The 17650-nt window shown below is 47.9% G+C and overlaps 1 long non-coding RNA gene and 1 pseudogene across 3 annotated transcripts in view; one reads left to right on the top strand and one right to left on the bottom strand.

The window, feature by feature from the left end:
* LOC111775444 (uncharacterized) overlaps positions 1-6207 on the bottom strand; it is a 49401-nt gene extending 43194 nt beyond the window's left edge. For 2 of the 3 annotated variants that reach the window (XR_011422423.1, XR_002811132.2), the window contains exons 1-4: positions 5494-6207; positions 2996-3042; positions 950-994; positions 116-525 (exon numbers count right to left, since the gene is read on the bottom strand). This is a non-coding gene — a long non-coding RNA (uncharacterized lncRNA). Of the gene's footprint in view, positions 1-115; positions 526-949; positions 995-2995; positions 3043-3376; positions 3559-5493 lie in introns of all 3 variants that reach the window. The other variant, XR_011422424.1, reaches the window with a different exon arrangement.
* Positions 4037-5126, top strand: LOC138916024 (hormone-sensitive lipase-like; annotated as a pseudogene).
* Positions 6208-17650: the final 11443 nt, after the last annotated feature.

The raw sequence follows: 17650 nt of genomic DNA, 5'->3' as shown, positions 1-17650 counted from the left end.
CATGCTCTTTGAGGGTATATAACCCCTCTGTACACCCCACTTCTTTGTGCCCTTCCTTGGGGAAGGAAGACACCGGGCCACGCTAGTCCTCACATTTGACTGATAATAAACTCACCCCAATTGTCATCTGTAGATTGGTTATGGATTATTTTCATTGACAGTTGATACCATTATCCTCGTTTTACAAATCAGAGAACCAAAGACCAAAGAAGTTAAGTGACTTGTCCAAGACTACAGAGTTAAGTGACAGAACAAGTAGTTGAGGCCAGGTCTGTATGGATATAAAGTCCATGCCTGAGGCTGGCCCAGTGGCGCAGCGGTTAAGTGCGCATGTTCTGTTTTGGTGGCCCAGGGTTCACCGGTTCAGATCCCAGGTGCAGACATGGCACCACCTGGCAAGCCATGCAGTGGTAGGCATCCCACATATAAAGTAGAGGAAGATGGGCACGGATGTTAGCTCAGGGCCAGTCTTCCTCAGCAAAAAGAGGAGGATTGGCAGCAGATGTTAGCTCAGGGCTGATCTTCCTAAAAAAAAAAAAAAGTCCATGCTTATTCCACTGTATCAGCATTTTCCAAATTTGATTTTAGGTAGAACATAAATTAGCTTTTACTTTAATAATTATGTTTATTTGATTGTATTTTAGGAAAAAGTCTAAGTACATATAAAACCCATAATCTCACAGACAATATTGCATAGGATGAGGCTGTTTTATAAATTAAATTTGTTTAAAGAAAAAGTATGAAATAAATAATAGTACAAGTGGTAAAAGTGATAGCAAAAATCATAAAGGTGGTCCATAAATATCTGAGGGTTGGGAGACATTAGACTAGAGTAATGTGCAGCTTCGTTGTCAGTTACACCAAGAAATTAGGGTTATCAGAGCTGCAGAAAGAAAAACAGACTAAGAATTTTGGACCCAGGTTTTAGCTCCAGATGTGTCACCACTACCTTTGTGAACTTTCATTTGCTCTCTCTTGGCCTCAGTTTCCTCATCTGAAAAGAAAAAGAGTTAGTGATTTACTTAATTAGTATAACTCTTTTAAAAGTAATTTGGTAATCATATCAAGAAATACAAAGCTTTCCTATCTTTTGACCCACTAACTCCACTTTGGGAATCTTGCCCAAGACAGTTAATCCAACATTTGGAAAACAGTTACAAGTACAAAGAAATTTATCAATACCCAAAAATAAAGGAATCTAAATATTCAGCATTGGGAGAACAGTTAGATAATGTGGAGCACATATACTGGTTGAGAGCATTATGGATTCATTAAAAATGTCTGTTATGAAGATGACATAGCAAAAAGGTTATAAAGTGAACAAAAAGAAATTTGCTCACATGCTATGGTTATCACTATATACAGAAAATCATATACAGGAAACATGGCAAAATACCAAGAGTTGGTAAGAATAAATATTTCTTTATTTGTACTTTCCAAATTTTCTCCAATATAATTATACTATATTTACAATGAAAAAACTTCTCAATGAAGGGATTCAATTAAACAATATCCAAGATTCCTTCTCGCTCTAACATTCTGTGGCTTTCCTCTGGAACTAGGAGTAGAGGTCAGGTGAGAGTGAACTATTAGAACAGTTGGGATGGCAGGGGCTATAGATGCCTGTTTAAATTACTTTAACAGCACTCAAAACAACACATGACAACATTTGGAAACCAGCTCTCAGGGAAATGATGCAACACCCTCCATCTGTGTGACAGAAAGGGCATGAGTCTGGGAAATAGGAGACCTGGATTGAACCAGATGATCTCTGAGGGACCTCTCTACAAAACTTGTCCACTCACTTACTGAATGAACATCTACCAAGTGGTACCAAGTAGGCGGTAAAACAATAAGGAAAAGAAAGTAAATGCTTCCTATAAGAGTCAGGATGATCTCTGGGAGGGAGGGAGGGAGGATAGTGATGAAAAAAGGAGGGGAGTTGCTGGTAATTTTCTATTTCCAGGCCTGGGTAGTAGTTTCAGGAATATCTGCTTTATAACTATTTATTGAACTGCACATATGAGTTTTTATGGACCTCTACAGATATGTAATATTTTGCAATAATAAAAGATTTGTTAAAGGTGCAGAGCAAAGCAATATGTATAGCATAATCTTATTTTTGTATTTTAGACTAAACTATTATGTTTACACACAAAAAGATGTGGAAGACTATGCAGCAAACTATTTACAGTAGTTAGCTCTGGTAAATAGGGAGTGGAGGATGGCGTGGAAGAACATCCTTTTAGTTTTTAGTTTCCTGTTTTTGTTTCTGTTTTCAGGGAAAGATTCACCCTGAATTAACATTTGTTGCCAAACTTCCTCTCTGTTTTTCCCTCCCCAAAGCCCCAGCACCTGGTTGTATAAGCCAGTTATAAGTCGTTCTAGTTCTTCTATCTGAGCTGCTGCCACAACATGGCATCTGACACAGGTGATGTGGTTCTGTGACCTGGGGGGGAACCTGGAGCTGCCAAAGTGGTGAGCACTGAACTTCAACCACTAGGCCATTAGGGCTGGCTCCATCCTTTTAGTTTTCACTGGATATATTTTCTTACTTTAATTTTTTCCACTGGACGAGTCTTACTTTTATAATTTTAAAAGATATCGTAAAAGTTAAATTTTTAAAATGTTTTTAACACTAGTCTCTCCCTTTTATTTTCACCCTAGGGCACCAAAGGCACCACAGGGAGCCAAACAAGCACTCCAGAGCCTGCCAGCAATTTCTCAAACGATGTCAGCTAGCAAGCTTCTCTCTGCCTTTGTAGGAGCTCTGAGAGCCCACTCTCCCAACAAAACACTCTCAGTCAAGAGGCAGTGAGCGCACCTGGAGGATGCTCCTTTCCCACCTCAAGCTCGCCCTCCCTGTCTCCACTCCAGTGGCCTCAAAAAACCATTTTCCCCATGATTTTTACTCCCTTTAGTGCCACCTTCTCTCATCAATCTTTTCCTGTACCCACCCCCGCCCCTTCCCTTACCCAAGCTTAAGCTTAATTACCTGAAAGAAACCAGGAAGCTCCAGTTTCCTTGCTGGTCCCAACTGACCTAAAATACAACCAGGCAAGTAGCAAACAGAAGTCAATAAATATTTTTTACTGTTATAGGTCAAAATAATTTCTTTCCAAAGGGGTCTGGCAACTCACATTCAATCCAGATGATCCACTTTACCCTATCTAAACCCCACCCAGATTCTACAGACACTTCTCCCCACCACCACCCTCACTCTCTCTCTCTCCACTGCCCAACTATTTATTCTTTCACTCATTCAACAAAACTTTCTGGAGCAAGAGCTAAATGGGGCAAAGAAAGCTTTGAATCATATATAGCAATGAATCAGACATGGTCTTATTAAATATAATATAGCTTTAAAAAAACTAACCTGGCAAGTTTCCTAGTACATAGAACACGTCTACTATGTATGATTATTATCACCATCATTATTAATGGTCGTTGTACTCTATGACTTTCCAATGTAGTACAGAAGACATATATGCAGTACCATAGTTCAAGGCCAGAGAGATGGTGTGGAAGATCTTAAATGTCACTGAAAAGGGCTTCAAGCTGTAAAAATGGGATGATGGCATTTTTTTAAAAGGGAGTGAAATGATCAAAGCAATAAAATGAAGAAATTAAACTAGTAACCATTTGAAAGAATCAATAAAGAAGAAAAGATGATTACAACAGTATAGAGACTATCTCCCCCTTAGACCCTTTCCTTGAACATCAGAAGGGGAGGAAAAAAAACAGAACACTCATCCAGAATCTGGCTTCTGTCATCCCAGATGAAACAGAGGACTAAGTTGGGATGCTTGCCTTAGGAGAAAAAACATTTTAACTGAGTGGTGAGTGGGGCAGGGCCCTACTTATGACACAAGAGAACAAGCCCCTCCCCTCTGGTAGGACAGTGCTGGGCACACAGCCTCCTGTTCCTAATCCCTCCTCTCACAGCAGGCGGCACAGAAGTGCATCACCTGGCACAGGAGTGGGGGCCAGCAGTGGTCGGCCCACTTGCCAACTGCCTTCAAAAGGAAGACCAGGGATGTCAGGATGAAGGAGTGGAACCCAAAGGGAGGTGCCATCATGAGGAATCAATGAGGGATCCGTGACAAAGGAGGTGTTGGGGGTGCAGATTGATGAATCCTGGGAGATCAACATCTATTGTGAGGGAAATGACAACAGTGGAGGCAGGTTCCAAGTCAGAATCTAGGCCTGACCAGGAACCTGAGCCACACCAGACACCAATCATCCAGCCAGAGCCTGGGTCAGAAAAGGCACCCACAGCCCAGCCAGCATCTAAGGACTCAGCAGGGATCCAATATCCAACAGGAGCCTGCCTCACAGCAAAGACCCCTCACTCAGCAGGAGCCCCTTGATGAACATGAAGCTGAATCCCAGCAGGAACCTAGAACGCAACAAAAATCTGCTTTGCTGCAGGAATTTCTTGCCCCACAGGAGCGTGCACCACAGCAATCACCTCCCACCCAAAGTGTGCCCTTTACTCAACAGGAAGCTGCCTTGCAGCAGAGGCGTGGGCCAGGAATAGAATCTAGAAGTTAATAGGAACCACACTTGAGAGAGGGACATGTAGCCCAGACAGAACCTGGCCCAGGAGAGCCACCTGTAGCTCAGCAAGAAGGCGGATCAACACCTTCAGCCCAGCCTAGACCTAGACCCCAAAATGGACCACCGGTCAAGATTAGATTTACGGCCCAAGAGAGACTAGGACAGTCAGACCCACAGGCCAGCCAACAGCTCCAGCCCAGGGAGCCAGACCCCAGCAGGGATCTTTGATGGAGTGGAGATTTCTATCAGAACTGCACCAACTAATCTCACAGCAGCCGGCTTCAGAGGGGAAGACATGTTTTGAATAGGTCACAGATCCAGTCTCAAAATTAGACTTGGGGTCTCCGTTAGGCATTGACTCGCCAGATATGAGGGGTGGGAGACTGGCCCAGGGAATGAAGCTGGCTTTCAAGGGGAAGCCTGGTTATGGAGTGATGTCAGGATATGGTGGGACATCAGCACACAGGAAGAACAGCCTCAGCCAGAATCACAGACACTATGGAGACACGGGTGAGTCTGAGCCTGGGGGACAGGGAGCCTCCCAGGACAGTCATTCATTAAGTTAGGGACCTCCAGTATGTTAGCTCAGGTGATCCCTCCCCAGTCCTGCCAGACAAAGAGCCCCAGCCCCATCGATGGAGGAGGAAGCTGACACCTAGAGAAGAGAAGGCTGTGCCTGAGGCCGGGCAGTGAGGGAGCGGCCCAGCCAGGACCCAAGCCAGGGTGGGACTTCTTCCCCTGCACCAGGCTGCCCCCCACGGAGGATTGGGGGGCAAGCACACAGAAGTGGGCAAGGGCTCCGGGCTGGGGGCCAGGAAACCAGGGAAGCTGCCCTCCTGCCAGTATTCACCCACCCGTCCCCAAACCACCCAGCACAGCCCTGTGCAGACACCGCCACAGGCACTGGCAACACAGGCTGACGCAGACCCTTACCCTCGGGGGTTCCGTCCTGACTTAGGATCCTGAGCTCCCAGGAAGACACCGCTCCCCGGCCAGGCTGCCCCCCAGGGGAGTCGCAGGCCAGCCAGGCCTCATGGCCTTGGGGGCGTTCTCAGGAAGGGAGCCTGCGAGAGGGGCTGTGGGGTCCGCCAAAGTCCGGGCAAGGTCGGGGCTGGATGGAGGGGGCAGCGGAGGCGGGGGACGGGCCAGGACTCGGCGGCCGCCAGCTCTCCCTCCCCTCCTCCGAAGCGGGCAGGGGCCCGGCGGTGCAGGCTCAGCTCCCGCTCAGGCCCCGACCTTCCTTCCCTGGGCTCAGAAGCCCGCCATGCAGAAGGCAGGCGCGCAAGTTCCATCCGCGGACAGAGGGGTCCCTCGTTGAAGCGGCCTGAGGGCAAACAGGGCAGCCCAGTCCGGCGAGTCCGCAGGCCGCCATGCTGCTCTCGCCGAGGCCTGTCCTCCCGGAAGGGCTGCGTCTCTGAGGGCGGAGGAGAAGTCGGAACGGGAGTCTCTCAGGGCTGCTCGCCGGCTTTGCGAGGGCGGGGAGGAGGGTCAGGAGGGAAAGAGGGTCCCAGTTTGGCTTTTTCCGGCGGTGACGATGAAGAGCTATTTCTCTAGGCCTCCAGAACCCAGCGTCTAGGGACGCCCTCTCCACAGCGCCGCCACAGACCAAACCACCTCTGCCGGCGCCCAAGACGCAGTTGACTGTGTGCGCATGCGCGGACCACGAACATCATCTCTGTCCGCCTTTCCCAGGCACGTGCCTTTCCCTCCTCCAGGCCTCCCCAGCTGACCAGGTTGAAGCTCCGGGCTATTGCGCAGGCGCCGATCATTCTTTCCCCACCCTTTCATGTCCTGGAGAGGGGAGAGCGAGAGCGCAAAGAACCCAGGGAAACTCTTATAGGAAAACTAAGAGACAACGTGCGGGAGAAGGCGGGGCTTCCTCCTCCAAAGGCTCGCAGGCAGAGCGCCACGCCTCCAGTGTTGGCGCCCCGCCTCGCCCTTTTCCTTTGGAATATCTTTGCTCTCTGGATCCTTCTGGCAGTTCGGGTGGCTTTGTAAAGAATCTCTTCCCGGGAAGGTGAGTGGGAATGCGATGCTGAGCGTCAGCACGTGGGAACGTCTAGGCTACCCTTCTGGGGTAACCCCGTCGAGACTTCCCGCTAGTTTGCCTGAAGGACAGTTTTCGCCGCCTCCCGGGCTGTATTTTTTTTGGTCTGCGGCCCTTTAATGCATGTGAGGCGGCGTGGCCAGGCCGAAGGACCTAGCGGTTGGGGGCGGGGCCCGGCGGTGGAGTGAGGCCCAGATTGCTCAGGGGGCGGGACCCAGAGAGGAGCGAGCCCAGGATTGGGTGATATGGGGGCCCGGCGGTGGAGTGTAGCAGGGATTCGCCCTCGGGGCGGGGCCTGGAGGCTGGAGTTGGCCCCGCGCAGGGACCACGGATAGGTGAGGCAGTTAGTCAGGGAAACCGGACCCGCCTCAGCCGGGAGCAGGTAGGGAACTGAGGAGAACAGGCAGCCCCCCTCCCCAGGACTCCCCACTAGACGCCCTCCCGCCTCTCTCTGCTCACACCCGCCCGTCATCCTGTCTCTCTGAGCACATCCGCTGTGTGGGGTGATGTCCAGGCAGGCCGCCCCAACCTCACCTGCCTCCTCGTCCCCCACCCCCAGGACAGCGAGGAGCTCAGCAGCCTGGGGCAGACTGAGGAAGTCTGAGGGTCCGCGGAGCCTAGAGCTTCGGCTATGCCCCTAGCAGGCATCCCGCTCGCGGTCCTTGGAGGTGCACATCCATGGCTGTGGCTTCATGGCCTAGACCTCCAATTCCCATGAGCCCTACCTCAAGAGCTGGTATCCTCTCCATCCACTACTCTCTGGCCCCCGAGGCCCCCTTCCGCCGTCTGCTGGAGGAGTGCTTCTATGCATACTGCTGGGCCTTCCAGCACTGCACCCTTCTTGGTGAACGCCAGCCCCTCACTGAAACCCGCTCTGGCTTGCTGCCCCAGCCTGCTTAAGCCCCTACCCCATCAGGCAGGGGGAATGAGCTATCTAGTGGCTAAAGCCTCAGCCTTGCACCCCAGCCTCCCCTTCCATTTCCTACCACCCAGCCCTCTGCCATCTATTTGCCCCCCACCCCCCACCTCAGCGCTTTCCCCCACTGCCCCACTGCTCACCCAACCTTCCATCTCAACCACTTCCTCCTCTGCCTCCTGCTCCCCCACTCCAGCCCTGATGCTCCATCCCCTCCACCTCTCCATCTCCTCTGACCTTGTCTGTCCTCCTCCTGTTTCTCCATCCCTGCTGTCTGCACTGGCCCAGCTCCAGCCCATTCTTCTAGCTCCTCTGACCTCTGACTCCCGACATCTTGGGAGGCACAGAGCAGGGTGGGGCCACACCCCAGGGCACAGGGCCTGTGGCCCTTCAGTGCTGTCAGCCTGAACCCTGGCCTGCCATCTCCTGGCCTCAGATGCCTGGCCTTCTGAAATGGCTCTTAGTCTCTCCTTTCCCACCACCCATCCTCCTTGCTTCTAACTTCCAGCCTCCCAAGCTTCCCCAGAGCTTCCCGATCTCCAGGCCTCTGCCTGTCCTAAGTCAGCCTGATCCTCCGACCACTGTCCTCCAGATGGGTCCAAATCCTTCCCTCGGTTTACCCAGTCTCTAAAATTGCAGTTGGCTAGACCTTGGGGTTGGGGCCCCACACCCCACCTCTGAGATCCCAGGGCTCCTGGCCCAGAGTTCCAGTTCCTCCCTGCCAGGTGTGGGCCCCTCCAAACCAGGCCCACTAGGTTAGGGAATATGCCTCACCGGGGAGAGTGCAGGAGGGAACCTCTGCTTCACCATGTGCCTATGGGCTGTGGGTGCCATATGGCATCATGGCAACCTACTCTGCTACAATGCTGTGGTCTACCACATCTCCCTCCCAACTTCTGAGCCTCATGGACCCCCTGCTGCCCCTCAGCGTGCTCTACAAATGTGTCAGTGCCTGTGGTGGTAAGGCCCACACCCACAGAGCTGGGGGCCTGGCGGTGCTTGGATGCCTGGGTCCAGCAGGGACAGGGGCTACAGCCCAGTCTCCTGGGTCTGAGGGAGGAGGGGCTGAGGAGAGGAATCTGAGACTCCTTGTTCCTACTGAACTGAGCAGATATTCTTTGGTCCCTGGGGGCACAGATGCTTGATGTTCTGGGCGTTGAGAAGGGCCCCAGAAAGAAAAGAGACCAATTCAGCCCCCCACATACACTCCACAGGTGGGAAGACAGAGGACCACTCTGACTTGAACCAGAAGGCACAGGGCATGATGGGGCTGGTGCGGCGGACACAGCTCTGCTCTTCCGAGACTTGAACCTGGGCACCTCCTCATGGCTCAACTCTTTCCGGGAGCTGGGAAGGCACAGGTCTCACAGGAGCTCAATGCTCATGGCAGGTAAGTGAAGCACTCCCCTCATGTACCCATCCAGACTGACCAGGAGGGACAGCCTGGCACACCAGAAGTCCTGGGGGAGAATAGGAGCCGTGGCTGGGGCACTCAGGGAAGCAGAGATCACCTACCGGGCTCTACCCTATATCTATCCCTGGTTCCTACCACAAAGCCTCGATTTGCCACCCTGTCCACACCTGGAAACCTCAGGACTTCTGGTGCCCCAGGTCATCTCGGAGTCCAAGAAACTATAGGATTTAGCTTTCCAAACAGCCTCTCCCAGAAAGGCAAACTGGGAAATGACTAAGAAGGCCTGCCACATATCTGAATTTTCAGTCCCCAAAGCACCACTCAAATCCCTCGGGCCCTCAGGTGGGAGTCCAGCCCTCCTAGATTATTTCCAGACTTTTAACAGACATGTGGGGGTAATACACCCCTCCAGGGACTGGCCTAGGAGCCTGCAATGGGGAGATCAGCAGGCTGGACAGACCTCAGGAAATGGACGAGATTCCCAGCCTTGCGGGGGTGGCAGGACCCTCAGGCAGCTGAAAATCACACTCCTCCAGGGATATATTTTTTCCCACCATTTTTTAACATTTTAGGAATTTTAAAGTGCAACCAACTCATTTTCTATCTCTAGCAAATCAACACTATTTGCTGAGTAATAGGAATTGTATGTTCAAAACTGGATGCAGTTCCTATGATTCAGAAAATTATTCCAATTTGATATGTTTTATTTTAAATTAAGTTTTTCATTTTAGGTTATTTAAATGGATGCAAATAAATACGCACTGACACAATTAAAAAAGATTTGAATTTTAGGCATGTGAAACATTGAGCTCTGGGGTTTTCCTTGTAGGATGAGGTGACAAATGAGCCCCTAAAAGCACACACGTCAGTCTACCTCCTTATGGTACCAGGTACTCACTGGTTGCTGGGTGACATGGGCAAATAACAGTATCTGTGAGCCTTCCTTTGCTCCTCTGTGAAATAAGTACAATAAGGGTACCTGCCTCTTAAGGCTGTTGTAAGGACCGCATGCACCTCTTTGGGTCAAGCACCCAGCACAATACCTGGCACAAAGCAGGTGCTCTTGGAAGATGCCAGCACCCCTGGCAGGCTGTGCCCTGTGACTCTAGTCAACAATTCTGTCCCAGTGACCCTCTGGGTCATGGTGCACTTCTGCAGTTCTTCTCATATCACCTTGCCTTTTGTCTTCATGGATTTATAAAGACAAGTGAAAAAACTGAAAAAGGTAGGGTCCTGGCGCTAGTGGTAAACAGCAGGGGTCTGAAAAAGTTAATTCATATCCCAACCGGAGCAAGAAGAACAGCTTTGCAGTATGGAAAGATGCGTGGCCAGGTGAGAACCTGCAGCTGAGAGTTCTGACAGTTAACACTTAAGTTCATCACTGTGCAAGGTGGGAGCCACTGCCCACACGTGGCTGCTGAGCGCTTAAAATGGGGCAAGTCCAAGTTGACATGTGCTGAAGTGTAAAACACACACTGGATTTCAAAGACTTAGAATGAAAAGAGGAGTGCAAAATATCTCATTAATAATTTTATATTGGTTACATATTGAAATGACAATATTTTGGATTAAGTAAAATAAAATTCATTTGTTTGTTTTTACTTTTAAAGTGTATTCTATTAGTTTTCTGCAGCTGCCATTACAAAGTCCTACAAACTGGGTGGCTTAGAACAAACAGGAATTTATTGTCTTACAGTCCTGGAGGCTGGATGTCTGAAATCAAGGTCTCATCAGGGACGGTTGTGAGGAAACATCTGTCCCAGGCCTCTCTCCTGGCTTCTGTGGTGTTCCCTGGTTTCTGGCCTCGTGACTCCAATCTTCACATGGCATTCTCCCTGGGTCTCTGTCTCTGTGTCCCAATTTCCCCTTTGTATGAGGACAGTAGTCATATTGGTTAGGGCCTCCTAGTGACATCATCTTAACCAATCACATCTGCAATGACTCTATTTCCAAATAATATCACTTTCTGAGGTACTGGGGTTAGGGCTACAATATAGGAATTTGGGGAGGGAGGGACACAATTCAACCCATAACATAGCTACTAGGAAACTTAAAATTGCACATACAACTTCCTTTATATTTTGAGCGGGCAGAGCTGGCCTATGTGATCAGTGAAACAGCGATGCCTGTTGACCTGGACTGGCTGAGGCTGTTGGGAAGTGCATATTCATGCATTCCATGGGCACTTATGAGGATTTATTACCTGATTCAGCACTAGAGGTCGAGCATGGGATACTTAACCGAAACCTCGCTCCCCCTCCAGGCACTTGCAGTTGACTGAGGGAGGCAGAAAACAGTCAATAACCACACAAATATTTAGTAGCAAAGTGCAGACAAATGATCCACAATCACTTGTCTGTGACAGACAAGTACAGGTGTGACAGTGTGGAACTCTACCTCTGCCCTGTGCTCCTGGAAACCAATGATGGTTGGGAACTCGCCTACTCTTCTATGTTTGGGAAACGACTTCACCTATGACAAGACCAGACACTGACCCCCAAATTCCCATTCTCTGTCTCTTGAGTGAGCTCTGGTCTCAGTCACAGAGCAGTGGGAGCCATGAAGAGAGCTAGGCAGAAGAGCCCATTTGTCTGGCTTACGTTTTGAGATGATCACGTTGTATGTCCTACTTCAACTCTCTTTCCACTTCACAGTCTTTAAGGTCTCAGGGCGAGTCAGCAGCGGTCAGCGTCGGTGAGATTGTAGACGAATGTGTGCTTGGATGTACTGATACCCTGTGTGCCTAAATCTTGCTACACCCAGGCTTTTTAGCTAACATTTTGTGAGTACTCTCAGTTTTTCATATCTTCCGGACACTCTGCTAAGCCCTTTACATACATTATCTTATTTAATTTTTACAACAACTCTTTAAAGTAGATACTATTAATATATTCATTTTGAAGAGGAGAAGTTAATTTGGCAAAAGGCCCACACAAGTGAGGGATAGGGCAGAGACTCACAGCTAGATGCATTCTGAGTCTGAGTCTATAAAACCTACAATTCTTCAAGTTATATATTTATATTATGTCTGTTTTTCTTGACTAGACCCTAAATTCCTAGAGGACAGGAGCTGAGTATTATTTGGATTTGAATCCCAAGCATGAGGTAGATGGTTATGGTACATGAACTTCAGCCTAGTGATATTTAGTACTCGAACCCTCCAAGAGAAATGAGGAGAAGAGTTCTGGTTGTGGGAGGAGCATGAGCTGAGGCCTAGAGTTGGAAGTGGGCGTGGCACATGGGACTGGGGAGGTGGGCAGAGCAGAGACTTGCCTGAGTGGAGCAGTGGATGCTTGTTGGCGCTGATGGAAGACAGGCTTGAATGCATTGTAGGTACCTGGTGTAGTGGTCTGCATACCTAGAAGAGGACTTGTGAGTTTTATGCTGTAGCCATTGGGGACGGGGACATTGATGGCAGCAGAGGTGAGGAGTTAAGAAGGGAAACTAGGGGATGGCAGTCTGATTCCACTGTTAGAAAGCTTCATCTTAAGAGAAGAAAAGGGAAAGCGATCTTAGCACCTGTTTACTACCAAGTGTCAGTAAACTGGATCCTCTTCTGCACAGGGCCACTCTCAGTTGTCAAGCCCTGAGAGGCATGTTAGGATGCCAGGGTCAAGGAGCTTTTGTAGCTTGTCTGATTTCATGGAGGTTGAAAGCATCGATGACAGAACTGGAGTACATATCTTCCTGACTACAAAGGGCATGTTCTTTTCAATGCAACATGCTCCCTTTGTTGGTGCTGTTAAAGTCCAGACTTCTGGAAACCAAGAGAAATTATAAATAAGTCTGTTGTATTGGTGTTTAAAAGTGAAACAAAAGACCAGGAAAATAGGTTAGAGAGATTAAAAGAAATAAGCCCATCTTTGTGGGCAGGGAAAATAAGGCCTCCCTAGAACAAGTGTCCAGAACATTTCAGCTGTCTAATAGGCATCTCAATGGTTTATGTCCAAATGGGGGGGTCTTGATTTTTTTTTGTTCCCCCAGTATGTTTTTCCCTAGTGTTCTCCATATCATAAGATGGTACCACTATCCCCCTGTGTTGATAAGCCAAAAGCTTGATAAAGAGTAGGTAGGGCCTTGAATTTGTTGGGGAAGTGGGGGCATTCCCACCCTCTTTCTTAAGGTTCTTATGGCTACTCAAATAACTAAAAAGGCAGGTTAGCAGGAGAAAATCAAACAAAGTTTAATAGCATGTGTACATGGGAGAAACTCAGGAAAAACTGAGTAGCCCAGCCATCTAGCCAAGTCTGCCTGTTTAAGTATCTTCAGCTACAGACAAGGAGGATATTTGGGGTAGTGATTTGGAGCTTCAAAGGGGAGGAAGGCAACTCACATGGAAATGGAAAAGCAAATGTTTGGTAAATAGAACTTGGATAAGAGTGGGCTTAGCATGGATCCTCCCAGTCTACTGATACCCAGAGTTATCTATGGTGAAGGCTTGTCCTGGGGACAGGCCTTTATTTTAAATTTCTTTTAAGCACTTAGGCAGGGGAAGGTGGAATATTCTTCCTGAGTCTTCTGAGTTTTTACTGTCTTCAGCTCGAAATAGTCCGCATACCAGAGTGGCGCATCTTGGGGTGGCCTGCCCTGAACCCCATCAGTTCCCTCCTCTGAAACTTCCCTGGAAGTTTCACATATAAAAAGTTGAGCTGGTGACAGTTTGATTCACATAAAAGCAATGCTTTTCACCGATGACTGCACAGGCTCCTCCTTGCTGGGCATTCACTGTATCCAGAGCATGTCGATTTTGGAGGACCACAGCAGCTAGGCTGCTAATCTGTGACTGGAGTGTTTTCAAAGTTTGCATAGTGGTGTTGAACTCTTGTTCCATTACCATGGAGAGATTTAAGATCGCCTTTTCCAACTCATAATCTCCAAGGCTGGAGAATAAGACTCAATGCTGAAAAGAACTTGGAGTTGTGATACACAAGCGGATTCTCCATGATTTCCCGACTGGCATGTTTATGTGGCACAATCGTATGAGCAAAGGAACCCAGGCTTGCAGTTTGGCTGGCATTTAGGGTGGAAAAAGGATAAGGGGGTCCCTTGTGAGCTGCATCTTTAGCAGCTCTGTCAGCCCTGTCATTTCTGAAAGATATGACATCAGTCTCTTTAGTATGAGCTGAGCAATGAACAATGGCAATTTTAGAAGGTGGGTGAATAGCTTGTAGTAAGCCTGCTATTAAACATCCATTAGCAATAGGAGTTCCTGCAGAAGTTAAGAATCCACGGGATTTCCAAATTGTGCCAAGAGCATGGCAGACTCCAAAAGCATATCTGGAGTCTGTGTAAATAGTGGCATTTTTCCTTTTCCTAACATGCAAGCTCTAGTAAGAGCTATGAGTTTAGCAGCTTAGGCCAATGTTACAGTGGGCAGAGAATAAGCTTCAAGCATTTCATGTCGAGAAACTGTGGCATAACCAGTTATTATGTTTTCCTGGAAATTGCACTTATAGGAGCCATCACAAAAGGGAAGTAAGTCTGGATTGTCTAAAGGGATGTCTGAGAGATCCTCCTGTGGCTTTGAGACCATTTCTATAGTTGTAAGGCAATTGTGTGGAATGGAGCGGGGCTCTTCATCTTCAGGGAGAGGCAGTAAAGTAGCTGTATTTAAAGTGTTACAATGATGTAAGATGATGAAAGGGTTGGTTAAAAGAGCCTGCTCATGGGTAGTCTGTTGCCATGTAGAGACGTATTGGGTCTTATGTACTTGCAAAATAGTAGACACAGCATGGGGAACCTAGAAATGAATGGGAGAGCCTAATATTAAATGATGTAGGCTCGGTGAGTCGAGGAGTCAAAAGAAAGATTTCTTGGACTCTCAAGGTCTGGTAGTACTGCTCCTTTATTCAGAGAATAGCATGGAGTAGCGTGGGGACAGGACCCATGGGCAGTAAAGAGCTGCAATGGGTTGAGGGTAGGGCTAAATTTATAAGGCATGGGTATATGAGTTATTTCTTTACAAGACAAAGGAAAGATCATGAAAAAAAATCATTAAAATGGTATCAGTGCAGGTGGGGTCTGATTATTGGGTGGCCCTATAACTTTGGATAGGAATGAGGTCGGATCATGTCAGGACGTCCTATGCTTGCTAGAGGATGATCGGTGTGTAGGGCAGGATGCCTTGGGCGTCTCTCCCTGGGGCAGCCTTGATCCTCATCATCAAAGTACTGGCTTTGTCAATCAAGGTGGCAGCTTCAGCCACTGCACATAAGCATGGGGGCATACCTGATGCCACAGAGTCTAGTTGGCATGAGAAATATGCTATAGGATGTATTTAAGAGGCAAAAGATTGTCCTAGAATGCCTGCAGGAATTCCATTATTTTCATGACAGTATGGATGAAAAAGTTTGCCAAAATTAGGTAAGCCGAGAGCTGGAGGTGTGGACAAAGCTAATTTAAGGCTTCAAAGAAGGGTAATGCCTCTGATGGCCAGGGAATAGGCTCTGGAGTGATATCTGGGAGAAGAGCAGATAGGGGTTTAGCAAGGGCTGCAAAATTAGGAATCCGTTGGTGGCAGTAACCAGCTGCCCCTAGAAATTTATGTAACTGTTTTTTCATTTTGGGGAGAGGGATGGACAAAATTGACTGAAGGCATTTGGGGGTTAGCTTTTGAATGCCTTGAGATATCTCATGCCCTAAGTAGGTAACAGTTGTTTGCACACACTGAAGTTTAGATGTGGAGGTTTTCCGGCCCCATTCAGCTAGTGCCTTCAGGAGAATGAGGGAGTCTGTAAGGACTTCCTTCTTAGTTGGGTTGCAGGGTAGAAAGTCATCCACACATTGAACAAGAGTGGAGCCTTGAGTAAAGGCTACAGAATCCAAGTCAGCTTTAAGGACTTTAAGGATTGAGGGGTACTCACAATATCCCTGAGGTATGCAGGTCCATGTTAATTGTCTCCCTTTAAATGTAAATGCCAAAAGAAGTTGTGAGTCAGGGTGCAATGGGATTGAAAAGAAAGCTGAGCAGAGGTCAGTGACTGACTGTACACCAGGCGGCAGCAGCAGGAATTGAGGTCAGGATGACAGCTGGATTGGGGACTACAGGATGCTGACAAATTACAAAAGAGTTTATGGCTCTGAGGTCTTGTACAAATCTGTAGATTTGGTTCCCGTCTGAGTCGAATTTGCCTTCGTTTTTTTACTGGCAAGATTGGAGTGTTGCAGGGTGAGGAAGTAAAAACTAATCCACCCTGTTGCAAAAGGGAGTCTATTATGGGTTCGAGTCCTTGCTCTGCATGTCTGGAGAGCGGGTATTGGGCTACTGATGGAAATGGTTTATTCTTTTTCTAAGTAATGTGCACGGGTTCTGCACTAAGCAACAATCCTACCTCATTTGCATGTGTAGCCCAGAGACTAATTGGGACATTTTTTAAAGACTCATCCTCTTCAGTTTCTAGCAAGGAAAGTAGGAGACTTGACATTTGGTCAGAAGGCAAGGAGATAGAAACAGCTTTTTCATTATAATTTATAGTGGCATTAAATTTACGTACCAAATCTCTGCCAAAGAGGTTTGCTGGTGAACAGTCAGAGACCAGAAAGGCATGATGAGTGGTAAGGGGGCTTAAAGATACAGGAGTGGGCTGAGATATGGGTACTAAATAGGCTGCCCAGAAACTCCAACAGCTTGAATAGAATCAGAGGTGACAGGTAGAGATAAATCCTTCGAACAGATTTCTCCAGGGGATCGTCTGGCATGTCTGATAACTACAGCGGTAATCATGGGCAAGGACTTAATCTGCATAATAACCTTACTCTTGTTTACTGTGCTTTTCTGGTAATCTCCTGTAACTGACTTCCCCCACCCCCACATCTTCCTTTGTCTTTAGGTGAAGATAGTAGTTAAGGGAACAGCCTCCGCCATTTTGGCGAGTTACCCAGTTTCTTGGGTTTCTCCTGTGTGTACATGTTACAAAGGTTTGTTTGATTTTCTCCTGTTATTTTGTCTCATGTCAATTTAATTCATAGCCCAGCCAGAAGGACCGAGAGGGTAGAGGATTTGTCTTCCTCGCCTACAGTTGGCAACTTGGATGAGATAAAACTTCACTGGCTGGACCTTGCTCGCTCCTGGACTACCGTGGCTGAAAGATCTGGGACCCCTGACAAGAGTCAGCAGGAGGTAAAAGTTCTTACCACATCAGTCTCCTGGATGTCTGCCTGCATTGTCCAATGGAAGCAAGAGTAGTGAGTTTTTTTGTTTTTCTGAATTTAGATCAGCAGGAGAAAATATTAGTGAAGCTAGCTTCTTGGACTCAGTGACTCTAGGAAATTTGGTTGAGTACTCATTGGTTGTAGATTGTTTTCCTCCAAGAGATAGTATTTTTCTTTGTCTCTGTCTTTTTGTGTCATTCATTATAAGACGTGTACATCTCTATAAGCCTGTTGTCTGGGAATAAGCACATGAGGTAAAAACCGTTGCTAAGGGCATCTTGGAAGACAAAAAGGCTGAAAATTTGGTGGACACAGGTCAAGCTGTTAAGAGCCGCTGGGGCACTCACTACCTCAAGAAGTCTCCATCATCAAGTAATATGTTGGTCACCGAATGGGGCAAATGACACAGGTCTCCACACCAACTTCAAGAAAATGTCAGTGCAGTGACAAGTTACTCTCTAAAGCACACACGATCCCCAACCCTGCAGCTCCTCTCTCCTGGGTATTAACTTGGTGTGAGAGACCCAATGCTTAGATAAAGCTGTTAGTGTGCATCAGATGA

The sequence above is a fragment of the Equus caballus genome, chromosome 10 (genome assembly GCF_041296265.1).
Source record: "Equus caballus isolate H_3958 breed thoroughbred chromosome 10, TB-T2T, whole genome shotgun sequence".
NCBI classification, from domain to species: domain Eukaryota; kingdom Metazoa; phylum Chordata; class Mammalia; order Perissodactyla; family Equidae; genus Equus; species Equus caballus.
The sequence above is the reverse complement of the archived record's forward strand: the minus strand, read 5'-3'. Positions and strand labels throughout refer to the sequence as shown.